Source organism: Harpegnathos saltator, unplaced genomic scaffold, assembly GCF_003227715.2.
Source record: "Harpegnathos saltator strain DR-91 unplaced genomic scaffold, Hsal_v8.6 scaffold41, whole genome shotgun sequence".
Lineage (NCBI taxonomy): Eukaryota > Metazoa > Arthropoda > Insecta > Hymenoptera > Formicidae > Harpegnathos > Harpegnathos saltator.
In genome coordinates this window covers 1,102,501-1,120,000 of record NW_020230217.1, presented here as the reverse complement: position 1 = coordinate 1,120,000, position 17,500 = coordinate 1,102,501, and the positions used below count along the sequence as shown (strand labels likewise).

At 54.6% G+C, this 17,500-nt stretch overlaps 1 protein-coding gene across 1 annotated transcript in view; it reads left to right on the top strand.

Annotated features, from left to right (window-relative positions):
• The first annotated feature begins 2,006 nt into the window (after positions 1–2,006).
• The window catches only part of zfh2 (Zn finger homeodomain 2), a 413,801-nt gene continuing 398,307 nt past the window's right edge, over positions 2,007–17,500 (top strand). The window contains exon 1 of the mRNA XM_025301293.1: positions 2,007–2,248. The gene's annotated coding sequence lies outside the window, so the exon portion shown is untranslated. The remainder of the gene's footprint in view (positions 2,249–17,500) is intronic.

The window sequence follows — 17,500 nt, the reverse complement described above, 5'->3', positions numbered from 1 at the left end:
GAAAGAAGAAAAGATAGAAAAAACGAAAGCACAGTAGGGAGAGAGAGAGAGAGAGAGAGAGAGAGAGAGAGAGAGAGAGAGAGAGAGAGAGAGAGAGATTGAAAGGACAGAGAAGAGATTAGCGAGAGCCGCGCGGCATCTTTCGATGCAATTTGGCGGATATTGTTTACAGGCGACGGTGACACACACCACGCGCTGTTACACTCTCTCACTGCGTCAGCTGTTCGATCGAAGTGCCGCCCTCCTCCCAGAGCAACCCCCGAACCGCCCCTCGGCCGGCCGCCCGCCCGGTCGGTAGGTCGGTCGGTCGGCCGCGAATTCCTCGGAGCCGCGTGAGGAGAAATTGCGGCGTGCTTTTTGCGTTATTTGTTAATGGAGCAACTCCATTCCCGATACGATCTTCAAACGCTCGGCTTCGTGATTACGTCACGAACAGATCGATTGATACCGTTGATTACGCTCCGGGGCGGAATCCCGTAATGACCACTCTCGGCCGACGACGACGACGACGACGACGGTAGACCGTCCGGCTCGTCATGTGTGTATATATCGATTCGCAGGGGCTGCTTGCGGCGCGCGGACGATGTACGATGTAAGGTACGTCCGCGGGAAACACGATCGATCGGCGCCGCTCGCCGCTCGCGGTGCTGATCCGATCGCCATCGCACGTGCTCGCGCTGATTCGCGCGGAGCCGCGATACCCGGGCGAACTCGGTCAGCCGCCGTTACGGAGGGTACGTCGACTCGACGCGCGGCACCGGCGCTACCGGATTTTCAGTCGCGCGAACACGTCGGCGGCCGATGTGCACTGCACGCGGCGGCGGCGGCGAAGACGACGACGACGTTGGGCAACATTGACCTAGAAATTCGCAAAGCGAGAAGAGAATCGTGGACGTTTTCAAGGACTCGAGAGCTGGCTGCGAGTGCAGCCGGGAGATCTTGAAAAGTTTGCGACGGGCCGGAAGCCGCGGTGATACGACGGTACGTTCGTATAGAGAGAAGGAAGGAGAGTGCGCGCGGGACAGAGAGAGAGAGAGAGAGAGAGAGAGAGAGAGTATCACAACGCTTCGTAAGACACGCATCATTCATTTCAGCTGCAACGCCGCCCCACGTCGTCGCCTCGATACCCATCCTCGTCGTCGGCACTTTCCCTCCGCGACCCTTCAATCGCCGAATCGGCGGATCAATCGAACTTAAAGAGCGAACAGAGCGTCGGAGCCGAAATCGCCATGATTCGGTGCGATTCGTAGGTAGTGGCGACTAATTAACGCGCTCTGGAGCAAAGACAGCCTAAGACGAGGCTCTCGCCTCGTTCTTTCGGTCGTTTCTTTCAGTCACCCCCGGCCCGATGATCGAAGGGTCGTCGTTCGTTACGCTGCGCAACCGACGCGAGAGCATGGCGGTGGATTTGGCGAGCGGGGGCGATGGGGGGCGAGACAGGAGCGATTCGGCTAAAAGCGATTTGCGGCGCGAATTCCGGTCGCGCAATTGCTCCCGATTTATGTTTGCGATAAATTCGCGGCGATTCCGAGCGAGAAAGCGAACCCCGAGTGCCAGCGCGGGCGCGCCCGCGAGGACGCCGATTTACTGCGTAGATTGCTCACCGGCCGCGTATATACATCTATATTTTGACACGAGTATACGACGCGGCCCGAGACTCCCTGGCCGCGCGCGCGACCGTGTTAATGCTGTCTCGCGTAATGAGCGACTTGGCTCCAACGGGCGCATATTTTCTTTTACGACGCCTAAATATAATCTTAACGATGTTCTTATGGCCTAGAGCGAGCGGGCGCGCGCTCTCGCGTTCGCCACTTCGGCGAGAAATCCAAAATTCCGCGGGCTTTCGGACTTTCGCGTTGCTGCTGGTGGTGGTGATGGTGGTGATGATGCTGGTGGTGCTGGTGCTGGTCTGCTTCGATTCGATCGAGTCGCGCGGCTTCGCGAAAAAAGCTGCGCTCGCTCGCTGCCTTTCCCGCCGAATCGCCGTCGTCGTCCTCGTCGTCGTCGTCGTCGTCGTCGTCGTCGTGCTCGTCTATTTTCGCGCTCGCTCCACTCTGTGTGTGCGCGTGTGCGACGAATCTTTTTCATGTACCTGTAGCGTCCGATTCGCGAAGGATACGCGCTGCCACTGGAGTCTCGAGGCGGGTCCAAGGGTGTCGTCGACGTGTACGATCTCGGTCGCGTTAACACCGGAACTACCGAGCGCGAGCTGTTTCCACCGGAGAGCGGCCTGCAGGTTTTTCAGAAAGTACGTTATGCGACGGCAAAAATGTCTGTTAGTTTCCTTTGCTTTTCCTCAACGTTTGTCGACGCTGTATGATACATCGTTATGTGGATTTGAGTAATTATTATTATTGTTTTATTAAGAGACTGCAAACCGGTCGCTTTTCACAGCTCGGTAGTTCTAGTGTCGATGTATCACACGACGCACGCATGATGTCCGGACGCGTCCTTCCGGTTTCCTCGAGACTCCCTCCGGGAGTCTCGCCTCTCGGGAGGGATCAGCGCGATCCGTAGCCGCCGAACGCGAGCGCGCGACGGCGAGCTTGAGCTTCCAACCTCTGCGACGGTTGATATCGAGATTGCGAGAATGCGATTGTGTTTCCTTCAGCTTGCGAGTGCGTATGGCCGGTTTATGTGGACTTGTTGCATATCATTATCGATAAGTATATTTGTGCGCCGCTTGTATTGTGTCTTACTTAGTGTGCGTCTGTGTACGTCGTTGATCGTCATTGTGACACACACACACACACACACACACACACACACACACCCACGCATACACACAAGCTTGTACCCCGCTTCGTTTGTGACATATTTGTATATTCGATGTATACACCGTCTTCTGTACACGACATCGTAAAATGTAACGCGATACGTGCGCATGTATCGCAAAATCAAATGCCGCGGAAATTAAATGATTGAACGATACGATACGTTTGTACGCCCGAGTACCCTCTTCTCCGTGTGTAATTTCCAGCCGAAAACGAACTTTCCGTCTCGCGGGTATCTCTCGTCGTCGATCGCCACTCGCGTCCTCCTCGCGAGGAAGACGCGACGTCGTCGGCTCCACCGGCCGTGTCACCGCGCGCGCCGAGAGGTCGCGCCTCGTTCCGTCTCCTCCGCATTTTCCTCTCCGGCCTCCTCTCTTTCGCCTCCTCCCCCTCTCCCCCCTACTCGCTCCCAGCTCCTCGTCACGATCGAGGATCGAAGTCACGTAGCGTAAGCCGGCGAGCCGAGCCGGCTGTCGATCGCCCGGCGATCGTCACGTGTGAGTCGATTTTCTCATAAAACCCGCGGAGCAACTTTCGATCGCCGGCAATCAGCGATTATTATCCGCCTGGCCGGCGATCTCCGCCTCGGCGGACGTCGCTCTTCACGATCGCGTTAGATCGTGCCAAGCTCTTCTGAAAGCGGCAATTTTGCCGCGCTCGGCCGAGCCCCGCAGATTCCCCGCGGAAAGTAGACTAAATACCGGCTCTGGAGCCGCGAGTCCGTGTGCGCGTGCGTTACGTGTCAAGAGAGGCGAGACAAAAGGAGAAACAGTCGCGCCGTGGCGCGCCGAGTACGTCAGGTTTACACGAAAATCCGTTCGCGCTGTCCGGCTTCTTCCTCCTCTCTCTCTCTCTCTCTCTCTCTCTCTCTCTCTCTCTCTCTCTCTCTCTCTCTCTCTCTCTCTCTCTCTCTCTCTCTCTCTTCCTCTCGCCCGTTGTCTCCGACCCCTTCGTCCGTACGGGCGCGCGTTAATTCGGCTGCGCCGAAAATAACCGCGCCGGTTATTTCTGATTTTTATCTCGACCTTAGAACTAGCAAGCAGCGACGGCGGCGGAGACGCTTTATTATAATCCGCGGCGTGTCTCATAGTCGGAAGGAGGAATTATTTTAGCAACAGCCCCGAGGAAGATCGCTCGCGGTCTCTCGGCCGGCGAATCCGCCGGCAGAAATTCGGCTCGTCGGCCAGTTCGGCTGAGCAATGTCAAAGCGACACAGCTCGACTCGCCGAGTTTTAATTAACGCTCATTACTTTCGCACACGCGGATCGTAGTCGACCGTGAGAGACGATCGCTTTGCATTCGTCTCGCGGAGAACCTTGTTCTTTTCTTCCCTCCTTCTCTCTCTGTCTCTCTCTCTCTCTCTCTCTCTCTCTCTCTCTCTCTCTCTCTCTCTCTCTCTCTCTCTCTCTCTCTCTCTCTCTCTCTCTCTCTCTCTCTCTCTCTCTCTCTCTCTCTCTCACTCACTCATCTCTCTCTCTCTCTGTTAATTTTTTTGCCTTTTCACGTGCCTCGCGGTAACATTTGCGTGTGGCCGAGCCAGGGGGTACACTCATTGACACGCCAGACGACAATTAACCGGACAAAGCCAAGCAACGGCTTCGTGCTGTCGCCCCGCTCCGCTCCCGGCCCTCTCGGAGTCTTCCGAGAGGGTTGCCGGCGCAAACCTGTCATTATTTCGATTATTCTTCCGTGGCGACTTAATCACTGCTGTCGCTCGTGTCATTGTTTCACTACGGATCATTACTTTTCCTATTTCCACCCTTTTCCACCCCTCCTGCTCCCTCGCCTTCTCCCGCTTCTAGAAGGGGGCGCTGCGCCCGGCCGAAATGCTATCGACGGCCTCGCGGCCGTTCGAAAAAGCGAGACGCACGACAAAGGATTGTCGGGAATTCATCCTGCAGGATTGTATTTGGGGTTGTAACTAATAGCAGCTGCTGACTTTTATACACCGAGCATTTCGTATTTTTTTCGCAAACGATCGCGCGCTTTTTCTTCTCTCTCCCTCTCTTTCTCTCTCTCTCTCACACACACACACACACACACTCTCTCTCTCTCTCTCTCTCTCTCTCTCTCGCTCGCTCTTCTTACTTCAACTGTGGCGTGAACGCGTCGTGAAGCGGTTCGCGTTGCAGCCCGAGTGAATTTTCCAGAAAGAGATCTAATTTTCGCTTCCGATCGCGAGCAGAAACGACTTTGGAATTATTCTCCTTCCGGCTCGGAGGATCAGGAATTCATAATTTGGCCGAATGGGATTCCCGACGGTTTCCGCTTCGTTCGTCTATTTTTTGCCGACGCGTCTCTGTCTCGCTCCCGCGATCGCGCCCCCGCAAACGCGCCGTTTAATCCTCGCGCTCGCTCCTTAGCTCGGGCGAGAAAGCCCATTAGGAGGGAAGAAATTAAAGCCTCGATGTGTATGCGCGGCACGAGCTTAAGGGCGTTCGCGCCCTTAAGCGCCCTGGCCGATCGTTTCAATCGAGCTGGCTCGGCCGCGCGATATCGTCAAGTGTAACGATCGTTGATTTTAAGGCCGACGCGCAGCGCGCCGGGCGAATTAATTAATCCGCCGGCGATTCGCGCTTGGTTCGCATAGATTATGGCCGCGTCGTGATCTTTCCTTCGTCCGGGCTCGCGATGAGGCACACAACACTCTCGCCGTGCGTAAGAGCCCGACATTTCGATATTAATCGCGCAATGGTTATTTCCTTTGACACTTTCCGACGAACCACGTCGGTGCTAGCGCGCGACCGAGGGAGGACGAGAGGAACGGCGGCTCCGCCGAGGAAAATCCCGCTCTCGAAATTGATCAAAGAGCCGCGCGGGTGAGAGCAGCTGCGCGAGGAATCCGGGCTATCCGATATATACGGGGCGGGAAAAGAAAATTTAGTTAATCAGAGTTAACGTTGACTGACATCGACAGAGCCGAGGCGCGCTCGCCCGAAATCGGCCGATGCGAACCGAATCTTCTACTTCGCCGTTGCTCTCCCCTTACCGCCCCCCCTCGCCGTCGCGCAGCCGTCAAACGTAAATGAAACCTCCGCGCTGGCTTGAACCCGCGCCAACGGCTAATTAGACGTCGGTGCGCGAGCTAAGCAAATTCGGCAACGCGACTTATTGCGTCGCGTTGCTGGCACGACGGGGGACTTTCGCGCGACGCGCTTATCGCGTGCGCAACGCCTCGAAAATGTCGAACTCGGGAATTTCCCTTCATCTGGCGGACGCTTTCACGAGCCGGCGATACTCGGCATGACGAAAGGAGCACGGGCACGATAAAGCGGCTGCCAGGATGAGGGACTAGTCGCAACGCGGGGGAGTGCGGAAGAAGGCGAGGAGCGAATTTCGTGGAGGAGACGGAGGAGGAGGAAGAGAAGGAGGAGGAGGAGGAACAGGGAAACAGTCGCGTTCTATCCGCGCAACGAGCGAGCGAGCGAGCGAGATGTAGAGAGAGAGGGGGGGGCAGAGATAGAGAGAGAGAGAGAGAGAGAGAGGGAGGGAGAGGGAGGGAAGGAGGGAGGGAGAGAGAGGGCGAAATATAAAATAGCGGGCGGCGCGTACTGGTTAGACTATATACTCTAATTTTAGGTGATTGCCTCGCTCCCTCGCCCGAGGATTATAATTAGATACAGAAATACCCGAACGCCGCCGCCATCACCCACCCACCCAGCCACCCACTCACCCGGCGAGCGAGCGAAGGAGAGAGCGCGGGTGCGCTCGTCGTTGGCGAGAATCATCGCCGAAAGCCGCGCGCGCAGTTGTCGCGTTCTTCGTCCGCGACGGTCCATGTCCCGAATGACTTTTGTCTGTAGGATCTCGAGCCTCGCGATCGAATCTGAATCAGCGGGTGTCTCTTGGACCGGTGGGAAGGCTGAGATTTCTGCCGCGACGATTTCAAGAGGGAGAATTGGGGTCTGAATCGGCGAGTCGAGGTCGATCGGCGCGGGTACGCTTCCGATCCGTGGAATTTCACAGACGGTGATTAAACGCGACGGATGAGGCGCGGTGGCGCGCGTCGTTTACCCGCGAGATGTTCTCGGAGCGTCGTCATCCCCGCGGCGTTCTTCCCGGCGTATCGTGTGCGCGCCGGCCGGTTTTATAATAAATTGCGGAAACCGGCGTGCGTGACGGACGGGTTTATACGTAATATTGTTTGGCCAGGCTGCATTCTAATGCGAATCAAGAGCAAAGCTAATTTTAAGGCCGCGCCGAGTACACGCTCCGCGCGCGCGCGCGCGGTGGCGCAACGCGAAATTGCTAATACGGCCGACTCTGTCTCCATGAAATATGAGGACTGCATTTGTTGTGTCGCCGCGCGCTGAATGTCGCGTGATGGTAATCGCGCACGCACACACACACATACGGCGCTCGGCGAGGCGTGCGTGCGTGCGTGCGTGAGCGAGGGACCGAGCGCGTCCATCACACGCACACGCACACCTCCGTCGAATTTCTGTCGGAGCCACCTCGGTCGCTCGGATAATTTCCACCGATTACAAACGACGTCGACTAATAACGCCGACAATTCGTATCTCTCTCGCCCCGCGGGCGCGCGCGTTTCCCTCTGAGCACGAGTTGGTCGACGGGTAACGGAGGGACGGAGGAGGGGAGGAAAGAGCCGGAAAATCCCTCAAAACTTCTTCCCCGGTAAACCTCATTTCCATTTACGGCGCCTCCGTGGGTCGTTAGCTCGGCGTTGCCTCAGAGCGAGAGTCAAGTTCCGCCCCATGTAAAGGTCGCGAGCGTTTCTTAGGAACTGCCGATTGGTTACGCGGTACGATCGATGCCGCGATTCCCAGGAATCCCCGGACGTCGCAACCCCCTTCGCCCCTTGCCCCCCCCTGGCCTCACCGCCCGGCCGATGCTTCGGCTCATCATAATCGGCAAATATTTATTTGCCGACGCGGATAAATAATTAATTAACACCGCGGCCGGTATGACGGATCGGAACGAATGGAGCAGCTGTCGCTTACGATCACCCCTCTCGCCTCCTCCCCTCCCCCTCTTTTTCTCTCTCTCTCTCTCTCTCTCTCTCTCTCTCTCTCCCCCTAGGCCCGTCCGCCACCCCCTTTTTCTACCCTTCATTCGTGGCTAGGAGTCTAGTCTAATAGAAGACAGCAGCGGGGCTCGTCCGGGCCACGGTGGAGGGGGTAGCCGCCCCTAATGCAGGAGAGGTAATTATTATACGAACCAATCGATACTTCGATGAACGAATCGCCTTCCAGCCTGAGGAAAAAAGCGCTCCGAGCAAGTCGAACGGTATTCGAACGCGGAGTCGTTAACAACCGTTCGTTCGCTCGTACGTTCGTTCGTTCGTTTCTCTCCGTGGAAACTTCTACGCACATTGTTGCGCGACGATAAATCATTGCCCCTGTTACAATGGGCGCAAAGAGGCTCATATGTATGCGCGTATATGTGTGTGTGTGTGTGTGTGTGTGTGTGCATGCGTGCGTACGTGCGTGTGTGTATGCGTACATGTACGCGGACACTTCCGACGCACGCAATTTGCAAAGCACAGCTCGGGTAGATTCGCGAAAGAAGGCGCTTTGTCTTCGTCGGGATAACCGTCGACATTTCCGCGCGATTTCATAATTTCGGGCAAAACACGAGACCGCCGTCTCGTCATGTCGCGCGACGCGACGCGAGGAAAGTCGCGCTGGGCTTCGGGGCGACTGAAAGTTTGACGGAATATGATATCGTTGTCAGATATTCGTTTCAGAAACTGAGAGAGAGAGAGAGAGAGAGAGAGGGGGGGAGGGAGATAGAGGAGGGGAGAGAGAGAGAGACAGAGGGAAACATTATTTCAAGACAGTGTCCGTAAAATTATTTCGAGGCAAACACACAACTGGCAAACGCGAGTCGCATAATTTTCGAGGATCGGCCGTATAATCCGCGCTCGCTCGCAAACATCTGACGTAACCGCATTAATATCGCAATTGAAACGAGGGAATGGCGCTCCTCTGCGCCACGTCGCGTCGGGCGCACACGTCGGCGCGGAGCCAGGCGAAACTATTAATAATGCCGATAATTACCAATTATTTTTAAAAGCGCCTGGGCTGGAGTTAATTTCAGCGCATGAGCTCACCGCGCGCCCTCCCACGCCCTCCGCGCGTCTCGGTGGCGTGCTGCACAATGCGGCGTGGGGTGCACGTTGAGCGACTCGCCGCGTATCGCTGACGAGAGAAATATCGCTCCGTTTATCGCGCTTATGATATCTCGCGTCTCGCCGGAGTTTACATCCCGCGGTGCGTTACGGCCGCTGGCCGCGTCCGCGCGCTGAGATCGATCGCGCGTCAGCTCCGATCGAGCCCGCGCTTCTAATGAGACTCGAGGCATGCCCTGGCTGTGTTCCCGCGGCTGCGGTTTCATTTCCGAGCACAAAGTGTATCCCGAAACGCACGATCACCCTTGGGAGGAGTGGAAGAGTGCTTCGCCCGAGTGAGTGTTTCAGGCATTTTGCGAATTGAGTTTGCCGCTCCAGTCGAGAATATGAGATGAAACATTTGCCGTGAACGCGGATCAAGTTCGGCGATGTTCTCGAAGAGGGAATAACCTGAGGCTCGGGTTGTGAGAAGAACGTCCTCCGGCCTGTGCGGACGAGCGTCTTAAAGTCGAGCGACCGCTTGCTTCTCTCAGCGGCGGAGTGATACTTTCAGTGGCGATGACGGAATCATGAAAAATGCGTGCGATCGAGGGATAACCGATCGCCGTCGGCGCGTCGCGTCGCGTCGCGTCGAGCCGCCGGCTCGCGTTTCGTAGCAATACCCCGGAGCCGGTCGGTCCCACACAGCCCTGCCTGATTGCCGGTTGAAAGATCAGCGGACTGTGACAAGGGGCGGGCGAGCAAGGCGTACGCACAACCGTGTGGTGACACACGGAGGAACGCAAAGACGAGGCCGCGCGGCGGGCGGGGGCGGGAGGGAAAGGACGGAGTCGGAGGCCGAGAATTCACGGTCTCTAATTTTTACGGTGGAACCAACATGCGCGTCCACCCGCCGTCTATATTTACAAGTACAAGTAGCCGGTCATTAAATCCGATAATTAATCACAATCGTCTCTCTATTAACGGGAAGGCTTAATTGCTGTTATCCGTGCGGCGCTTCGCTACGAATAAGACGTAGCGGCGGGGAAGGGGCGCTAGCTGAAAGGGGCCGGCCCAGGATGTGCCTGAAGAATAATGGGCCAGTCGATCCGTACGGACGTCTCTTCCCCGCGCTTCGAACTGGCAAACAGGCAGACAGCCGTGCGAAACCGACGACGACGTTTCACGGTTGGGGATTACGCGAGCTCTCTCTCCTCTCCACGTTCCACGTCTCCTCACGACGAGCCTCCCCCGTTCGCTCTGGAGAATCGCGCCAGTCTCGAGTCGCGCGAGGACAGTTTTTCCACACACCCCCCTCTTGTTCCCCGGATGCTGCCCCTTTGTATTTCTCCGCGACACTCGCGCGACGTATCGCGCTCGTCGATTTTCCCGCCGCGGGAGCGCGATGACCCGATCGGCCAGCCGAGTCGCCACGTTCGACAATCGTGCACGCCGGCTATTACTGGATTCATTAGCCCGCGCGGCCGCCGCTATAACGCGCGGCGAAATATTTTCGCCCAAGTAATTATGGCTCGGCAGCGCGCCGGCGCCGGCGCCGCGGCTAATTCGCGAGGTATCGCGAGACCGCCCGGCCGAAGTCTTCTCACCGTCGTGGCAGCGGCGACGCCAGCGACAGCAGCAGTAGCAGCAGCAGCAACAGCAGCAACAGCAACAACAGCAGCAGTAGCGGCACGCGGCGGGGTTAAGACCCGCAGTTACGTCCGCGTAACTCTCGCAGGCCGAGAGTCTCGGCCGTGGTAGCGCGGCAACGCCAACGGAATATGGCTACACTCGTCGTTCGCTCGTATATATCTATATATATATACACACGCGCACACGTATACACGGATAGAGGCACAGGCAGGCGGAGAAAGAGAGACGGACACCCCACGTACGTAAAACACGTACGTAGCTTCTCTCGCGCGCCAGACTCGACTCGCTCGCTCTCGCGCGTACGTCGCACGCACACAGACTCGCGCGCGCCGCCGCTCTCGTACGTGGCCATCTACTTACTTTAGTGGTCAGCGCGGAAGAAAAGAATTAGCTAGACGGGGGCGCGTCTCATCTAGGTCACCCACACCGTCGGCCGCGCCGGCTGCACGTACACGCCCGCGCACACACACGCGCTCGCGCCCGAGGAGCCTCATTACGGCAGCACGGTGGCGAGGGGGTGTGCAGCAAAAGAGGCGAGCGTTAATTAAGAACAGACTCGCCACCCTCTAAGTAAGGAGCACTGACCAACCCTGCCCTCTTTCTCTCTCTCTCTCTCTCTCTCTCTCTCTCTCTCTCTTTTTCTCTCTCACTCTGCCCCGGACCTACCCCCGGCCGTCTTCCACCCTTCACCGTTCCTCTATTCCTTCATGGTCGCCTTAGCCACGGCCTCACACCCTCGCTGAACTCCCACAGCGAGAGGAAAAGCCGTGAGGACCGGTACGAGCTAACCGAGGGAAGCGAGAGATGCTGGGAGGGGGTAGGGCGGGATGAGAGGCAGAAATAGAGAGAGCGAGAGAGAGAGAGAGAGAGAGAGAGAGAGAGAGAGGGAGAGAGAGGGAGAGAGAGAGAGAGAGAGAAAGAGAAGGAGCAGAGACGGAGAGAAAGAGAGAGAGGCGCACTTACGTTTCTTAACGTCGTCGGATTAGACAGATTGGACACGACGCTGGTGTGCACTCGCGTGTGACGATGATTAGAAAATGGCGCGCGGTGTCAAAGACAGGCGTTTTAGGGAAAGAGATCGTCATACAATTTATATCGGCGCGCCTTTCTCTCTCTCTCTCTCTCTCTCTCTCTCTCTCTCTCTCTCTCTCTCTCTCTCGACGACCGTCGTCACTCCCCGTTCTTTCTCTCGTCTCGCGCTTCTCCGCGCTCTCGTCTCGATTATGGTTTTACCCGTTTCCTTTTTCTCGCCCCCTGCCTCCCTCCCGCCCCTCCCGCTCCTTCTCCTTCTCCCTCGCGCGCACTCTGCCTCTGTTGTTCGCTTTCTCCGGCGGAAGAAAGAGTTCTGACGTGCGCGAGAACCGTCTCCGTCGGCGACCGGGTCCGCGGACGAAGAGTGACCGCGATGGAAGGTGGCAGAGAAGGATGACCGCGAAGGAAATTAACTAAGATCCCGCAATATGCCGCGCCGAGGCCGCGGTAGCACGGGGCAGTCACACACCTGCGAAGAGCGAAGAGAGCCCGGGGATGGTCCGTCGCCTTTCCGCTAATCGATTTCCGCGCGACCGATCTGGCTACCAGGGGGACGCTATTGATTAAGCGATTTCTCTTTTGGGAATGACAGATCGTCGTTCCGCGCGGAGCTGGCTCCGAGTTTGACGTAGCGTTACGTAAAACCGCGCTACGTTTTCGTTCTCCTTCCTCTTGGCTGCCGCACTCCGCCACGACTCCGTGGCGGAAAATAGAATTAATCTTTTCGATTCTCAGTAACCTCACCGCCCCGTACCACCACCCGTACGTTGCGAACTCTCGTTGCGGAATTAATCCCGAGAACCCCCGAGGGTGTAACACTCGCCCCGCTCAAAACTACGCGTGAAAACGTCGGAAATAGGTGAAGCGAGAGAACGGCGTTCTGCAACTCACGACAGGCGACCTGCTCGGTGGTTCTGAATCGATTTTCGCATAACTCAACGTAGGATTACTTCGAGACTAGATGGACAGTGTGCTGTGCCGTCAGGATTAAATTCCGCACGGGCGTTAGATTCACTCCAGATGTACCTCTGCTCCGAACAACAACGTGCGCCGCACACAAGACCGCTCGAAATAATCGCACTATTGCCTTGAGATAATTTGCGCGTTCAACGGCGCGATGTCGCAATCCTACGACCTCGAGTCGGCTTGCATTCGCATTCAAATTTTCTCGAAGAGAATTCCGCGCGATTCTCACCGTCGACGCGTAAACGCGAGCTCGCCGCGCGTCGTCGCGCGACGTCGCATCTCGTCCATTTCGACGAGTTCTCCCTCAATAACGGACACGAGCGCGCTCCTAAATCTCGATGAAGCAATGATCAGGCGATCTCGTCGCGACGACACGGAGGCACACATGTTGCCACTGTCGCACAATGGGTGTTCCTCTTAGAGGCCAAAAAAAGTCACCCAACTGTTCATCCCCCTCCGTGCGCCATAAGCTGGCCCGAGCTAGGGTGAGAGCTGCGCCCGATTGTTTCCAACAGGTTTGTCAGCTTTTGTTTCAGTCCGTTCTCATGCGCGGCGGAACTGGTCATTGCTCGAACCCCAAAAACGGTTGAACAATGACCTTTAGGGCCGTTACATTGCGCTGCAATAACGACCCCCATTACCACGAGCTCAATAAGAAGGAGGAAGAGAGAGAGGGGGAGAGAAAGAGAGAGAGAGAGAGAGAGAGAGAGAGAGAGAGAGAGAGAGAGAGGGCGCTAGAGATCTGGACGGACTGAGAATCAATTCAACGAATCCCAACGGCGCTCGGACGGATGGATGATGAATTTAAATAACGCGATGCGATCTCGCGAAGGCTAATGCCTCTCTCTCTCTCTCTCTCTCTCTCTCTCTCTCTCTCTCTCTCTCTCTCTTTCTCTCTCTCTCTCCGCCTCTTTCAACCTCCTCTTCCGTACCCCCTCAAAGTCGCCGGCGAAAGGATGCTTTCTGCAGGATTATCGGCCGCGATGCCGGAGTGTGGGTCTAAATTTTGTTGAAAACTCCCAGCGAGATATTCTCGGCAGATTGTTTCGCGAAAGTCGGCAAGACGGGGCTGTTTTCGAGCGCATCGACGCTGCGCGCGCGAGGGTGCTGCATCTGAGCGTTAATTTTCACCCTCCTATAAAAAGGCGACGCGACCGAAATTCGTTGGAAACGTCTCATTCAAACAGTCGCGGCGGAATTTCGAGAGACGCCGGTTGCTTCGCTCTAGATTCTTGAAATATCTTCGCCGCTCATTTACGAGCGGCGGCTTAATGAAACGAATTCGCAAAGGTTCCTCCGCTTCGCCCGCCAGGATATAGGCCACCACCACTTACGTAATTTCCTAGCTGGGAGGGATCTCTCCGTCGCTTAGAAATCTGATTTCGTATGCTTTATTTATGTGCATGGAAATCGACGGAAATTACGTTAACCGTCTGCTCGTAGTCGCCGTGACTTGACTCGCTTCATAATACCGCGCACCTTATAATAGCCGACATTAATTTTACTGCCTCATTCTTATACATGGGGCACATTGTGAACTCTCGCGGAATTAAACGTCACGTTGCCCGGACTTACCTTCACCTCGGACATCTTGTTCCGGGCAGACGCGAGCGCGCGTAAGCGCACCGTGCGGTTATTCGCGGAATAATTGTATTATTATTATTATTGTTATCTCGAGACAATTGGCGCGCAGTTGCTGTGCAATGACGTGCAATGTCGCAATCGTACGATCTCCGGTCGGATCTCATTTGTCTCTCAGCCTCTCACGTTGCGGTGAAAAGGTAAAAACGGCAAGTAGGCATCTTTTCGCCAAATATGCCCGGAATGTTCAATCGAACGGATTTATAATGCAATTTTGGTTAAATCTACGTTAGAAATTTATCTTGCAAGTTTATGTTGGATTACGTTAAAAATTCGATTGCGTGCGTTACTGGCAATGCGCCGTCAGAGTGCCGAGTTGCGACCTCGCTTCTTTGCTTTTAATAGGATTTATTAAGTGTACAAATGAATAATCCAATTTTTTCAGCTACATTCAAGGTTTATTTTAAAAGAAAGTAAATTAAATTGTTCAATCAAAGTATTCGCCGTTGCTTTCTATAACTTTAAGCCATCTTTCAGGCAGCTGATGAATTCCATCTCGGAAAATGTTATGTCTTTGGACACGATAAAGTCATCAAGCCATTTTTCGGATCTCATTCACTGATTGCAAGTGCATATCGGACAAGGCGTGTTGCATCGACCGGAACAAGTGATAATCGGATGGAGCAATGTCTGGTGAATACGCCGGCCGTGCTGCAAGACTTCCCAGCCAAGACTCATTATGGTGTCTTGGCTGGGAAGTGTGTATTGTGTGGCGATGTGTGGCCTGGCGTTGTCATGCAACAATTTCACTGGACGTTCTCCTTCGCCAGTATACGGGCGTTTTCCAATTCTCCAATTCTTGACTCAAGCAGATTAATTGACGTTGGTAGCAGTCCTCAGTAACTGTTTCACCCGGTTCCAACAACTCATAATAAAGCACACCCTTGATATCCCACCAAATGCAAAGAAGAATCTTCTTTCCGAAGCGATTGGGTTTTGCGACCGATTTTGATGATTCGCCGAGATTTACCCATGACTTTCTGCGTTTCGGATTGTCACAGAGTATCCATTTCTCATCGCCCGTAACGATTTTCCACAAGAAAGACTTTCGACGCTGCTTATTCAGAAGAGAAAGACACGCTGCCACTCGTTGATTTTTGTTGGTTTCAGTGAGTTCATGCGGAACCCATTTTTCTTCTTTCTGGATCTTTCCCATCTCATGTAGGCGTTTGGAAACCGTTTGCTGCGTTACTCCCAACTGTTTTGCAAGCTCTTTTTATGTTTGTGCCGAATTCTCAGCGAGCAGTTGTTCCAAATCATCATTATCGCACTTCGGAGGACCTGCAGGGCGTTGTTTGTCGATTAGACTGAAATTACCGCTTTTAAACCGCTTAAACCAAAATGCGCACACATCGTACGATACAACACCTTCGCCGAGAAAGGAACAAATCGATTCGCACGTTCCTGTAGCATTTTTTCCTTGTTGGAATTCGTAAAGAATGCAGTGTCGGATATGCACCTTATCTGTTGCCATTTTCTGTACTGCCATTGACTGTACTGAACTGAATACACCTTTGAAGGTTATGTTGGGCCTTTCGCCAAACTATATGTTCTTTTTAATAGCTGTATGTCAACATTGCATAATCACAAAAGAGCGGGAAAATCTATCCAATTTAAAATTGATTTCATAACTGCTTAAAATAATTTGGATTATTCATTTGTACACCTAATAATATCGTAATCAGCTAAAGCGCGTTTATTTCCTTCTTAAGATTCTTCTTTACTTCTGAAGATGAGCCGGAACAGAACAATGTTAAGAGTAATGCAAATTTCCCGATTTGGACAAAATCAGACATCAACGTGCTGTCTTCTTTTTAATTGCACGCCGAAAATTCGCGCGTAGGCGCTCTGCCGACCGGATGTCGGCAGAGTCTCCTCTAGGTAAATTCCTTCTCGCGAGATATGAATTCTCAAGCTCGCCCGAGCGGAAGTTGAGTCACACTGAGCGGACATTTCGGCGCTGGTGCTGCACAAGCCGGCGAATCCGTAAATTAAACAAACACCCTATTGACGCGCTGATCCTCCGCGCCGAAGAGGTATCCCGGACTCGCATTCGCGAGGGTGAGTAAGACAGTGCAGAAAGAAACGATCGCGCCACCTCCACGAGGCTCTCGTTCAACGGATAAGAAGGACCGGCGCAAGGGGGGGGGATGAGAGGCGGACGAGGAAATAGAGACTTGGCAATCCGAATGAACGGACTACACCGCATACAGGGTCTTAGCAGGACTTAACGAATATTGCCGACGATATCCCGGAGTCCCCAATTCGACACCGCTCTCACTCTCTCTCTCTCTCTCTCTCTCTCTCTCTCTCTCTCTCTCTCTCTCTCTCTCTCTCTCTCTCTCTCTCTCTTCTCTCTCCACGAGCTTCCTTTGTCCTTCACGTAGCGGGAGACGCGTCACCGATCCTCGTTCGTCGATTCCTCGGGTTATCGAGTTAATTTCCTCGCGGAGAGAGACCTTGCTCTTTTTCATACCAATATATCCTGCGCCGCACTTTGGACTCGAGTTCCATTTTCGAGGAAGGACATTCTCCTCGCACGAGGACGATATTATCTCGCGTAACGCGCGAAAATGTAAGACGCAGGCGAACGTATCTTGGGGGGTATGGGAGACTCGGCGAGTCGCATTTTCGAAAGAAGCAGTTTCTCAAATTGCGGGTGATGATATTTTTAATTAAAGGACGATATGTATGTACATATGTGTGTGTGCATGCGCGCGCGCACGTATGTATGTGTGTGTGTGTGTGTGTGTGTGTGTGCGCGCGGTCTCGTTTCCGCTTGTCGCGCGCGCAATTACGTGAGAAGGGCGACCACTCTCGTGTCCACCCGCGCAAATTAAGGCCGGGCGGATTCTCCGTTGCGTTACGGTTGTCTTTCGCGTACGTACGTATCGCACGAGGGTCGAAAACGTCGAGACGCGCGCGGAGGCCAGAAGGAGCCAGACGACAACCCAGATAAATTAGCGCGGGTAATGAAGACTGAGCCTCGTGTCTGATTAAACAAACACAGAGAAGCGTAAATAAGTGAGAGACTGCGGGCGAGACGACAGAGAGGAGAGGAAAAGGAGAGGAGAGGAGAGGAGAGGAACGACGGAAGGAGCGAGAGGGCGAGGGGAAAAAGGGAGAGAGTTGGAGACACAGGGCGGCGAAGGTGAGGGCAGGAAGAAAGGGAGGAAGGAATGAGAAGGAAGAAACGAAGGACGCGACATAAGAAGAATCTGTGATTTCTCGGACCTTTCTCTCATTTTACCTCCAATTAACTTAAGCAGGCTGGGTAATACACTGCGCCCAGGTTATTGTCCGCCGTTCCTCCTCCCTCCTCTCTCGCGTCGGTTTTTCCTCCTACCTTTCCCTCACCCGCTCG